The sequence below is a fragment of the Chamaea fasciata genome, unplaced genomic scaffold (assembly GCF_029207755.1).
Source record: "Chamaea fasciata isolate MVZ Bird 193981 ecotype frontalis unplaced genomic scaffold, bChaFas1.0.hap1 SCAF_7, whole genome shotgun sequence".
NCBI lineage: Eukaryota > Metazoa > Chordata > Aves > Passeriformes > Sylviidae > Chamaea > Chamaea fasciata.
The window spans coordinates 20,552,813-20,566,310 of NW_027094092.1; the positions used below are offsets into that span (position 1 = coordinate 20,552,813).

General features: G+C 35.4%; 1 long non-coding RNA gene across 1 annotated transcript; it reads right to left on the minus strand.

Moving 5' to 3' along the window:
• Nucleotides 1-6,127: 6,127 nt before the first annotated feature.
• On the minus strand, nt 6,128-13,286 carry LOC136291738 (uncharacterized). Its single transcript, XR_010721684.1, has 3 exons — nt 12,925-13,286; nt 6,784-6,844; nt 6,128-6,334 (listed from the first exon to the last, which is right to left on the minus strand). It is a non-coding gene; the product is annotated as an uncharacterized lncRNA (long non-coding RNA).
• Nucleotides 13,287-13,498: the final 212 nt, after the last annotated feature.

Sequence of the window (13,498 nt, forward strand, 5' to 3'; positions counted from 1 at the left end):
GATGTTGCCCTTGGTTCTTCTTTCTTCTCCCCTGACCTCCATCTTTTGGTGACGGTGGCACAAAGTAGTTTAAGGAGATTGGATTAAAGTTGACCATTTTAGTATAGGTCATGGGTATTGGAATTAAAGTGTAAACAGGTGATATGTAACTTTCTGTATAAAGGGACAGCGACATCCCACTGTGGGGGGAGTTGTCTCGTGTCCTAGCTGCTGTTCAGATCTCGGCTGGGCACGGAGAACATTTTAAGATATGAAATAATAAACAACACAAAATATCAAGAAAACTAGACCTTGAAGACTCCGCTTCTTTCTTGAGACCTGGATCAGGGCTTTCAGAGGGAAAAAGACTTTTTATCATCTTTAAGCTTGGGTGCGGAGACCAAACCTGACAATTAGGACTATCATGAGAGGTGACTAAGCACTAAAGAACATAACATCTTAAGGAAATTTACTTGTGACAGCTTCTCCTAATTACCTTTTTCATTCTGTGTTGTCAGAGCACAAGACAAACTGCATTAATACATGTCATCGCAATCCCTGCTCCTTGAGGTTACTGCTGGCCATGTGGCAATGAACACGAGAGCTTTACAAAAAGGCATAAAGAAAGAGCAAACAAGGGTCTTGAGAAAATTCTGCATTAAATTATTCGTATCTCCTGGATAGTTGTATTACAAGATCACAACAAAATCAGCATACTTATGGTATTTTATATTTTCTTGAAGGGGTTGCGTTATACAGTTACGAGTGGCTCTATCAATACAATCCAGGGAAAGGCATTAGCACTGGAGCCAGCTTAAGTGGATTTTTTAAAAGCAGCTCACTAAAGCGGGAGGGTCTCTCAAAAGACCTGAATAAATCTGCCAGCACAATTGCTCTCAGCAATACCAGAGGTCATGATGCAAACGTAAACATTTATTTACTTTTTATTCTTGAAAAAGGCTAAAGTGATCTTTTTCTAAAGGGAACAAAAAGCATCACAACACATGAAGCATCTAGTTTACAAGATAGAAATTATTATAATGATAAGGAATGAAGAAGCTGGAAGAGCAATATGATAGCAATAATTGCATAAATGCATTTTATGCATTATAAATTATAATACATAAAATGCATAAATAAATAAAATGTAGTATAGCAAAGACATTAAGAGAACTGTTAATGATAACAATCCTGAATAACATGGTTATGAATTATGTGAGCCAGTCCAATTTCATTGCATTTCAACTCTGTCTTTTCTCAGGTACATGCTAGAGCAGAATAGAACTGGCACATTGCTCTCACCAGGTCTCAAAAAGCAAAACAACTCACGACTCTCAAAATAAAATTTGAACATTTTTGTAATTTTTCTCTTTTTCTTGCCAAGGATTTTTCATTTTAGGTGCACAGCTAGATTTCAGAACGCATCATCCAACTTGTTTCCAAAGTAAATGTTCTGTTTTCAAAGAGGTGTCTTTTTCCCATAGTCTTTAGAAACTAGTTAAGAAACTGTTCACTCTTCTTATTATATGCAATTTTCACTAAGTAGCAAACTTAAAGTAGATAGCAGCTTTCTCTGAGTAGAGGTCAATATCTTATCTTGATTCCTTTCCTGAAGACAATTAGAGTTAGGTTAAAGTTTACTTAAACTGGTACTTCCAAGATAGGAATTTGAACATAATATCTTCCCTGTTGGAATTGCTTAAGCAGGAAGATTTCATAATATGAATGAAAATTTCTACACAAAGGAGTTGATCATGTAAATAAGAGGTTTAAGATACTGTCCTCAAACTGTAACCCCCTACTCTCTCTGAAAGAAATACTTTGTAACTGATACCTTCTAAATTTAGAGAACTTTTTCATCTTTCAATAATATCCAACGCTTTAATGAGTAAAGTATAACAAATGACATTTTTGGTTGCCATAGTGACATAATTCTTCTTATATGTTCCCAGGCTGAATGCCTCTTTCTTTTCCTTGTGCTTTGTTTTAGCAGGATAAAAGCTACAGCTATAATAAATTCAACTTCATTATTCTCTATTACAAATAAATGAAAGAAAAAGGATATATGCTCCAATAATAGAATATGTTCATACTTAATTACTTGGTGCCATTATTTTGAAGGCGTAACGTTGTTGACAAACGTAGTGGCTCACTGCTCCACAGAGTAATTAATAGTGTTGTTTATTGTACTATAAGTTTTTTTCTTTGTCAGACACAATTTGTTAAGTAAATTAGATACTGAAATTCGTGTGGGTTTAAAAGATAGTGAATAATAAAGTATTAACAAGAATTTAATGATACTGAAAAAGCTGGAGAGAAAAGTAGTAATCTGATGCAAACAGTTTCCATGGTAATGACTTAAATCTTTCAATACTGAAGGAAAAAATATCATAATTTAAAACCTGTATGCTTATGTGTACATTTTTAAAACAGACATGCATCAGGCATGCATCAGCACTCCATTTCAGAAAAAATCTTTCATCTTAAGATTTACTGCAATCCAAAGCATAAGTGGACAGACATTCGTGTCACAGAATATCTGTCACCTCTACAAGAAACAATGTGGTTTTTTTTACTTCAGCAGAAGTGAGATTGTTTTACCAAAGTCTTTTAAATATAAGACAAAAAAATCCACTATAGGAATTAATTCTGTCTTTTGTAAGCCTAATTACATGTCATCATCTAGCTATAAACAGGTAAAGCTTTTCTTCAAAGTTTTGCTCTCTACATTTATTAGCCCATCAAACTATGGCTATAAGTCATGAAATTCTTCTGCATCACAGAAAGCTGCTTCCCTTGAAGTACTTCTCAATACACCAAACAGATAGAGAATAGTTAATAATAAAAGAGACAAAGGTTATAGATTTCAGCTTCCCAAATTAGGTCTTAAAATGTCTCTACCAATTAATGAAAAAGCAGCACCTGCATTTGTTACTGTTTTTGAGAATAAGTACAGTCTTAACAAAATTTCTTTTCCATTTACGGAAAATTAATTTAAAAGTTTAAAAACAAAAATGTAAGTTTTAGTTTATAAATAGCTCTTTCAGTTTGCAAGGACTCTGAACATACTGTTTACACCTTTCCTGTTTACACCCTTTCAATCCCAGGTAAAGCTTTGATTTTCATATCCAAAGAACTTGGTTGCTTCGGGGTTTGTGTAAAAGGAAATACAGCACGTTGATTTAGAAGATATTGATTATAAATACTTCTAATATTCTGGCTGAAATTTTGTTTCCAAAGGCTATATGAAGAAAGACATTTTTATTTGATTAGAGACAGAAAATTCCACCTAATTATTTAAAAAATGTATACATGTTCTCTTTGTTTTTTACGACTCCTTGTGTTCCTCCCTCAAAGGGCATGACAACACTTTATTCCCTCACTTTGTGGTTTGTCTTTGAAGAACAAAGCCATTGAGACTATTAGGTTTCTCTGGGGAATCTCTCATTATTCAGTTGAATAAGTGGCAATGCTCATTGTAATTATATGTCCATACAAATAAGAGAAAACACCTAAAATCCTTAATTAGCTATTTTCTTTGGTCAGCAAAGTAATTTGTGCCCCTTTCCATTAAAAAGTAAATAAATTGTATTGATAAAGGTAGTCTAAGTCTTCACCAAGACCAACTACCCACCACAACAGAAACCTCACAATGGACTAGGAGGATCAGAAATCAAAAACTTTATTTGCTGTTTATAGACTTGGATTAGAACTGACATTTGCATTATGAGCTGACCTGAAATCAAAAGCCTGTGAAGTTCTATAGACTGGATATCAAGGAAAACTAAATTTTTTATAATTATATTTTTCAAATACTCTTAAATGCTAGAAAGATGTAGAACTGTGAATGTGATTTGGAACCAACCATTTGTTTGTTCATTTTAGTTAATGGTAGTGGTATCTGTTAGAAATACAGCTACAAATATAAAAATGTAGACTGGGGGCAGGAGGGGTTCTAACTAATCTCCAGATCAAAAACAGAGTCAAATTTATATTGAAATTATACTTCACGTTATTGAAAGTAAAGATCAGAAGCCAGAAAGAATTAGACTGAGCTCAGTCATTCTGTAATTAAATTTATCATTGATGCAATTTACATTGCAATGCTCTTCAGTGTAAATTATCTAATACTTACGTTATTACAGAAATGTTATTTTCATATGAAGAATCACTTTGAAAAAATGAATTATTTTAGTCACGTATGACAGCATTAAAACATTTTTATAAAAAAGATGTCTTTATAAAATAGATTAAATTAATAAAATGGCTTTCTTTTGCATACAGTGGTTTATAGAAAGGGACTGCAGTGTGCTGAAGTTAAAGATCAGAGAGAGAAAAGGACAGAGTCATGACCTTGTTAGAAGAACCCTCCTTCTCTAGCCTCTGTAACGTTCAGTTTTACTCCTTTTCAAGCCCTACCTGAATGAATAAAATTGCATAACAGAAAGGGAGTGAAAACAGTGGTCTATTGATTCTCTAGGATGGCTTCTACACCTTGTTTGCAAGTATTTACTACAAATGTTATACTGGCACAGTACTGAGGGGGTCTACTGCAGGTCAGAGTCCTTCATGTATCCTATAAAGAAGGCTGACTCACACAAAATTCAGTCATCTAGCCAAATTTGTGCAGAAATAATGAAAATAGTCAAAATTCGCAGACAAATCCTCTGATAATTGTCAAATACCAAATGATCAAGGCTGTTTTGATGCCTATTTGACTCATGAAATGTGTGAAAGCATCACTGAAGTACACACACTTTTTAAAAAAATCCCTTTTTTGTACTTACAGTTTCGAGTGGGACCAGAGAGTTTGTTGGGAAATTAGCCAATTTCTGCCAGGAAATTAACAAGAGAAGGTTTTAGCATCTGGATTATTAAAACCAAAGAGATTATTTTTTCTTTTACCTATTCTTGTAATTCTGTACATCTACACCACACACACACTTTTTTTTTGCAACAATGGAATGTCAGCTACTGAGAACCCATTCAATATCAGGTGCTGCACTGCACATCCTCAGCTAAGAGCAATGGAAGCAAATGCTCACGTGTGCTGACTTTAGTCACCCACTGTAACCCACTGAGTTTAGTGTGTAAAGCTGGATTGGCTGAATATTTCTCCCTGATGATCCTTCAAGGGAGTTTAGTGTAATAAAAACTACCAGAAGAAGGTAACTCTGTCTTGGTTCATACAGAAAAAAAGCTTCCTCTTAAGGACAGGTTTCTAAGTTTGCCTGCATTAAATGAGATGCACTTCTAGCAGAATAAGCATTGGAAAGGGGAAGGAAATGGAGCTGGAAGATATAAACTTCTTGATGCTATAACTAGACAAGTTATTCCAAATTTAGATAGCAAAGAAACAAAGGCCTTAGATGCTTAAATAATAGGTCCAATGTCTGGTATTTATTTATGAGCCAGACCCTACTGCTGTGTGAAAAAGAAATGAGCTGCTCTTCCTTCATTCAAGCACCGTTTCAACTTCTGCATTCAGGTGTGCTTAGGTCCAGAAGGAATCATTAGATCACTTAGTATCACCATAAATGACCACTTAGCATATGTAGTCCAATTTATTAAGTCTAATATTTTCAATCAAGCTAGATTTGTGCTAGACAAAATTTGAAGTAAACATCTGGAATACCTGTGACATTATTACCTATATTTGGTTGGTGTTAAGAAACAAACATACTTATCACCAAAAAAGACACATGAGCAAGTTATTTCTTTCATTTACTACTGTGTTGATAATATTTCTTTTGACTCAGAGGCTTGTGCCTTTGTATTCTTAGCAGATTTGGAGGGAAAATCAGCAGAAAATAGCCTGAGGTGTTTTCAAGAGATGATATCCAAATGATCATAAGAAGTGTGCTATATATTTTACAGAAGGGCTGGAAAGCGAAAGCAAAACCAGCATCAGAAATTTTATCAGACTAATCAAGAAGGAAGTTCCTGTCTGGCTCTAAATTAAGTGAACGATATAATCCTGAGCATATAAAACAGGCAAATGAACCAGACACTCTAGAGAGATTTTCATATGATATACAAAACTCATCTACCATAACATTGTATTTCCTTCTCTGACTTGCTTAAGAACTGGCTAATGCTTCACACCATGATACGACAATATCATCAGTATAACTTCATTTATTTCAGCCTAGTTGCTATCCTATATCTCATAGCCATTGTCATGGCTCTCCAAGGAAAATCACTAATACAATACATATTTGCTCTGCTCATTCAGGTTTAGTTAAATTGAAAAAAGAAAAAGGATAAAAAAGGTAACTTTGAACAATAAAACTTTCTGGAGCTTTACTTTCTTCCTTTACTTCCATTCTACCTTTACAGCAAACCAAGACGAAACCTAATAAGAAAAAAAAACAACCCTGTAAAAGTCCCAGAAACAAACAGCTTATTTGGTACTCTGACATAAAACTCCACAGAAATGCCATTGCATGTCTTTACCACTCTTGGACTGGGTTTTGATAAACATGACATTATGCTCTTCACATACCCCAGACACACAAAAACATGTCTGTAGTGACTATACATACATTAATTGGGACCTGTATTGCATGTGTTACATATGTATAGACTATAAAATGGAAACAGTAAAAAAAAAATTATAAATTTCATCCTTTTTTTTTTTTCCTGTGCCCCAAACTTGAAAGTCACTTTTTTTGACCCAAAAGCTATGAATTTGTGAGATTTGGATATTTATCTTCGCTACAGCATATAAAACTGGCCAGAGACTAATTAAAATGCACCGAAAGACAGACTTAAATCTTGGATTTCTATCCTTTTTCTACTTACTGTTTTTTTAAACAATTTTTCATCTTCTCTCTTTCCGTAGTTTTTCCATTTTCTTCATAGCCTAAAAGAAACAGAAAAAAAGTGCCTAGTGTGAGTAGAGATTTATCAATCTAGTAACTTTTCCATGACTAATCATTGTTTTAATAACATTTAAGTGATTGCTCTTCCTATCGCTACAAGTATTCCTCTATGCACTGGTTTAATGCACTGGTTTAATAAAACAGATGTCTCTAGGATGAATTTGACATTCTCACACATACAGTATATTGTTCTAATGATAAATGATTGTTCCTTTTGCTTCAGCAGTTGTTCATTATCTTGATTCATTCAACAGGAAAGGACAATTGTCAATGGATTCTTTGGTGACAAGCAGTGGTTAAATCACCTTTGAATAGATACATTGGTTTTAAATATTTATTCTTGTTAAATTGTGCATTTCAGGTCAATTATTCAAGCTACTCTTAATGAATATAGTTATGACTCTTTTGATAAATAAATTGCCTGAAAAGGAGCCTTTTTTAGCCCCTATTTTTATATATCTGCATGTAATCAATAAGTTGATTGGGAGTTGTTAATCAGAAGCTGTGAAATATCTTGCTGAATGAACATTAAGCAATGGTATACAGCACTTCACATGTGTTTGGTTACTTGGGTTATGCATCTTCATTTTGGATTCTTGGAACAAGTGAATACCAAGTATTACACTCCAGAGATAAATTCTCAGGTGAAAGGAGTCATCAAAAACTCAAAGCTTGTAGTTTCGTTGTATGTATTTTTCTAGACCTCATCCAAACACTTCTCAGAAACAAATTATTATTACCAAATGAAACCAAATATTTAGTATTTAGCAGTTTTCTTCAGTAATATTCACTCAGCAGTTCTTTCCTTTCATTGCAACTCAGTATTTGTACCCCAAATGTCAAAGTAAAACTGATTAGCTATAGAGCGTAGATTTATCTCAAACTTGTCCATACTTACTATTTCTATCGAACTGAAGAGCTGAATGTTTCTATGTTGGAATTCAGCTTCCATGAACATAGTATTTCAAATATTTTTCTCCACCTCATCATAAAGTGAACCATGTTTGTATATTCTTCACACTGCACATACACACAAAGTGTGTGTTCATATATTATGACTTCTGTATTTGCGCTAAGGGAAGATGCTAGAAATCCAGATTAATTTGCTTAAAAGTAATTGTTTTCTCTTTCCTGATTCAGGAAATGTTTCAAATAACATTAGACCAGGACCTTTCTGTCTACTGTGAAAATTAACCCTGTCGTGGCTGAAACTAGGACAGTTATGTATGTACTTTTAAGTATCCCGAAGTTCTGTATATTAAAGGAGCATAAAGGGACATTTCAACTATCTTGCAAATTGCACAGTTCAGAAAGAAAAAACGTTCTATAGGGCAACACAGGAACAGAAAATTAAGAAGGTTCGGGTGTGAGATGTTAGTGCTGCAAAACGGGCGTCCTATTGATTAAAGACGTATGTGAAACTTTTTGATGGCATCATGCAACAGAGGAAGCCACGATTTTTAAACTTGGAAAGACTGCTAGGGGCTAAATCAAGTAACTTAAAAGTTTCTATCTGTAGCTATCATACTACTACAGTTTTTCCATGACTCAGTCTTGCCTTCATGGTGCTGGAGGGCAGATGTTGAAGTAGAACAGGTGTGGGTGGGAGATATGAACTTAGAATAAGAATAATTTACAATTTTATTGCTTCTTTTTCAGCCTTTACATGTTTAGTTCCTTGAAATACGAGTTAAGGTGATAAGAGATTAAAGCGATGCATTGGAGAATCTAAACTATGGACAAAAAAATATTCTTGTAATTCTTTCCTACTATATCGATAGCTTTAGATGGATGGATGGATGGATGGATGGATGGATGGAAGGAAGGAAGGAAGGAAGGAAGGAAGGAAGGAAGGAAGGAAGGAAGGAAGGAAGGAAGGAAGGATATAGTAATCTAATTTATATCAGAAATAAGGAGATGAGACAAGAAGAAAAACAAAAAATCAAGTATAAACAGATGGTGGTAAAGACAGGCGAAGTCAGTGGTTCAAAGCATGTTTTTCTAGAACATGGTGATACATGTACAGAACCTCATTGAAGATGACTTGAGAATGAGATTGTGGTTTTCTGTGCTGTTGGTGAGACGATTGCTGAAAGAGTGAAGAAGTAGCTTCTGTTTCCAGCTCTGCCTTGCACTGAGTGCATCAGAAAAAATTACTATGCTGCTTCTTTTCCTGCTAAAAACTGGATCAGTCAGGATTAGATGATAAAGATTTTATTTCATATTTAAAACAAGGAATAGATACTGTGCAAGGTTTAGGCTGAACTTAAGACCCGTATTTTAAATGCAAAAGTCATAGATTTTAGCCTGTAGTTGTGCCATGTAGATAGTAGTAAGTCCTCTTCATTTCAGTCAGTGAACATAACAGCAGTGCAGAATGCCTTTTTTTAAAAATATGGATCAATCTTCTCAGTTTAATTTCTCTAGAACTAAGTTAAACTGATTTGACTCTCATCCTTCAGGAATTGCCTTAATCGAAATTGCATTGTCCAAGAAAAACATTTTGTCAAACAACTTAATCCCCCTTGTCCAAATGTATAATCCAAAACCCAAGGGTAGGGTGCATTGCCAGAGATTCATTTTTTCTAACACCACTATTTTTTTGATTAATCAAGGTAAAAAAATCCCCCAAAATATTTTATTCAACTACCTTCTCTCAAATAATTTAGAGATACAAAAGGAACTGTAGTAAAAAAAAAAAAAAAAAGAAAAAAAAATCCTAACTGATTTTTTCACAGTAATATTAGCTGAAGTCCTGTGTCAAGGAATATTTCTGCTTTTCACGGGCACAAAGATTTTTGTGTAATGAAATAAATATCACCGAAGTATATGCAATGTTTATATCACATGTGTCTCAAAGAATGTTTGTTTTTTGCATGCACATTTAATTCAGTCTGGTTTGCATATCTGCCACTTCTGCTTCCTGTTAGTTCATAAGGCTGTCAGCAGCAGAGACTAAAAGCTAATATGATCTAGGAAAGTATTTTGTGTCATAAACATTGCTCTAACATTTTGAAATGGCCTTGGTCCAATTTACCTAACCTTGTTGTCCAGATTTTCCCTTGACCTTAATGGGACCGTAATATTTGGGTACTTTCATGACAGAATGAATTAGCTATAGTTACAATTAGTATACAATCATCTTATTATCAACAGGAGCATGTGGGCGGAGGAAAGTCAGCCCTTCCTGAGTCAGCGCTGCCTGCAGAGGATCCCTGGTTTTCTGCAGAGTACACCGTGGACTGCCACACCACACCACAAAACATCACACCACACCATCACACCGCACCGCACCACGGATCCCATATATATCCCTTAGCTACCTTTGACTGAACAGGCACATCTGTATGGTACAATACATGTTTAAACAGGAAGAACTTTCTCTAACTCCATCAAAAAAGTCTTCATAAGTAAAATTATTCCAGCACATGGCTGCAGTATTGATTCCAGGGGGAGTTTACTCGAGGTACTCTGAACAAGTGGTCTGCCAAGTACCACAAAGCTCTCCTCTGCCAGCTGAAATTTCTGTTACAATTTATGATTTTTGTACCCTGTGCAGTTCCTGAGAGTGACAGAACAATGTATCAGAATCTTAAATATGGGTTTGGTAATGTGTCACATTAGCTCAAAGGTCACAGCTGAATTCAGTGCAAGCTGTCTTTAGTTTAATTGATAAGAAAGGGAGAGTAGATATGGCTTTGACATGAGGGTGGTGTCAACTAAAATATCTCCTCCTAGTGCATCTCTTTTTTCTCCTAAGGAATTACAGATCCATAATTAGTGGAAAACATCAATTGTTTAAATTGTTTCTTCCTTTAATGTTTTTATTCCCCATGCCTGTCTGTCAGATCTTTCCACACATAACAAGAATTATGATATTGCATATTTAATAGAGAGGATGAGTTGATGGAAATAAAACTCCCTCTCAGAGGGGTTTATTTTACCAAATCCCCGTAGACTATTAATCTTCCAGTTCTCTGAAGCACTTCAGAACAATAATCAAAGAAAAGCAAGCACAGACAGGATATGGGGAGTGAGGATAATTTTTTGTTTGTCTTGTCTTGTTTTCCCTTTATAGTGAGAGATTACTGAGCCAGAAAAAGCTATTAGGACCCAAACAGGGAGGTTTCATGCCTCCTACTTATTTGGTGGGGCCATGACTGTGTCTCATTCATATTCTAGTGGATTGGCCTTTTGTGGCCTGCTGAAAAGCCATAAAGGCAATGACAGCAAGAATGACTGCATAGCAAGTGCACCCTTTCTCATTTCCATCTCTCCTCTCCTCTGAAACTGACATTATTAGAAAGTCAAATGCAATGGCTGTAGGGGTTCCTGCTTTTTTTTTTTTTTTCCTTTTATTTCCCTTTTAGATTTTAGTTCTTTATTTCATGCCACAACCCAGGCTCACTACATTCCTGTTCAAGTCCAACCACTCTCCAGTGGGCACACATACATCAGTGAAGTCTGTCTCTCTTGTTCTCTGTTTTTTGTTTGAATTTACTGATTCAAATCTCAGCTGCTTTGGTTAGATGGCATTTAAGCTTGACAGATATACTTCTATAATGATCCTATTCACAAAAAAAAAAAAATAGTTCTAAGTTAAAAAAGAAATAGCTAAAGAAAAAAAGAACTGGACAAAAACCCCCCATTCATCACTACCCATACATTGATTTAACTCTGATGATGACTTTAAAAATGTATTTACATGCTAACGCTCTCATTAGAATTGAAGCTTAATGGAATTATAAACTTTTCAAAGGACATCACTTGACTCAGAAAGATCATTTAACATTAATTAGAACATGCAAGTCAAGAGTGTAATGACAGTAAGTGGAGAAAACATGCAAGAGAGATTTAACACTAACAGAAACATATGATTACATGCACAGCTCTCAGTTGGAGATTTTGAGAAAACTCTTACTTTGAGCATGTGCATGAAATATTAACCTATCTATTTAGGCACAAGACAAGTGCCTCCTAACTTGTTTTCAATAATAGGTGTCACAGTAGAAAAAGGGGAATAGAGATAGTGGATAGGCTAGTTAGTGACCTTTGCTGACTGACTTGACGTCTTTTGTAACAAAACAGCTAAAAAGATCTAAAGCTTTATGTGAGAGCAATAGCTAAAAGAATAATGTGGAAAATTGTCATGCAAATGAACCAAAAAAAAATCTCTGCACTAGAAAGGTGAATGAAGAGCACTGTTGGAAAGACTGTGTTTCATGGTAAGCATTTAAACAGCATATAAGGAGCAAATAAATGGAATGTCATGGCATTTACCATGGTCTTTCTATGCTGCATGGACACTAAATAGCCTACAGCAGTTCTACTATCAGCAGGATTTGTCCCTGAGTCCTTGACCAAAATTTGTCTTTGTTTCTCTTGCTGGGCTGCATGCTGATTTTCCCTGATCTGTTTGTTTGCCAACATCTATCGCAGAGCTAAATTTATTTCAGTGATGACTGTGGATACACAGCTGTAGGATGTTATACAGAAGTTATGAATGAAAAATGTTGTTATTATTATTGCTATTATTATCTCATAAACACAGAATTTGGAATTCCAGCTAGCATTACTTAAGTTCTTAGATCCAGTGTTTGAGATTTAGTGTTCTTGCTCTGCTTCCTAAAGTTACCCTTTTAGTAAATAGAGTTAAAACTTCTATTTCCAGATGCACAGCTAACTTTTCATTGCACAACAGTTCTGATTTCTCTTCTCATTAGAAGGTAGAGCATTAAAATGAAGAAAAGAAATTTTTATTAAAGGTATGCATTGGACTGGATTAAAGAACTGCATTGGACCAATGCTAATTGCATAAACCTGTTTAGATAACATAACCTAACGGGTAATACAGCACCACTGAGAAAAATCTCACTTTGTGAGAGAAATTCCTGACACAAAAACTATTAACCTGCATCAGGCACACACTTGTGCTAAGTGTTATTAAAAATTATGGAATGCAATTGTTTTCTTTCTTCATGAACCTTCTGTGATAGTCTTTAACCATAATCTTTTATAAATATCACCAGCCTTTCACTTCCCAACTCAGAAAGGTGCTTACCAGCAGATAGTCAAAAGAGTTCTCATCAGCTTCCATGACATCTGGTGAAACAGAAGACTTTTATTTCCTCTGCACATGCTAAGCTCCTTCTTCCATCAAAAGCCTGAAGAGGGCAAGGTTGTGTCTCTATACACTTGACTTTCATGGTACATCAGAGCTGACCTGTGTATCTTGGGGGATTTGTAGATTACTGCAGTAAGCAGTATGACTACTGCCTGGAGACACTGAAAACATATTCAGCATCAGAGTACCTCTTCTCCCAGGTTCAAAAGGAGGATACTCCTGTTTCTAGGGACTCATCATATGGTGCAGTTTTTGTCCTGAGTTGGTATCTCCCTGCACAAAAAGACCTGCATGCATTGAATCCCTGTGCCTGATGCACAAGTGTTAGAAAGCGCCTGCCCTTGTCCTCAGCACCTGTCATCAGAAACCACCCACAGCCAAAAGAAATGAAGTACACATGATCCTGCAGCCCAGGGTGTCTAACAGCTGTTGGCCCTTTGGACACGTGGAAAGCTGCTGGTGGGTGATGCTGTAGAATCCAAACCCCAGCAGGGCTGGGCGAGGGGTTCCC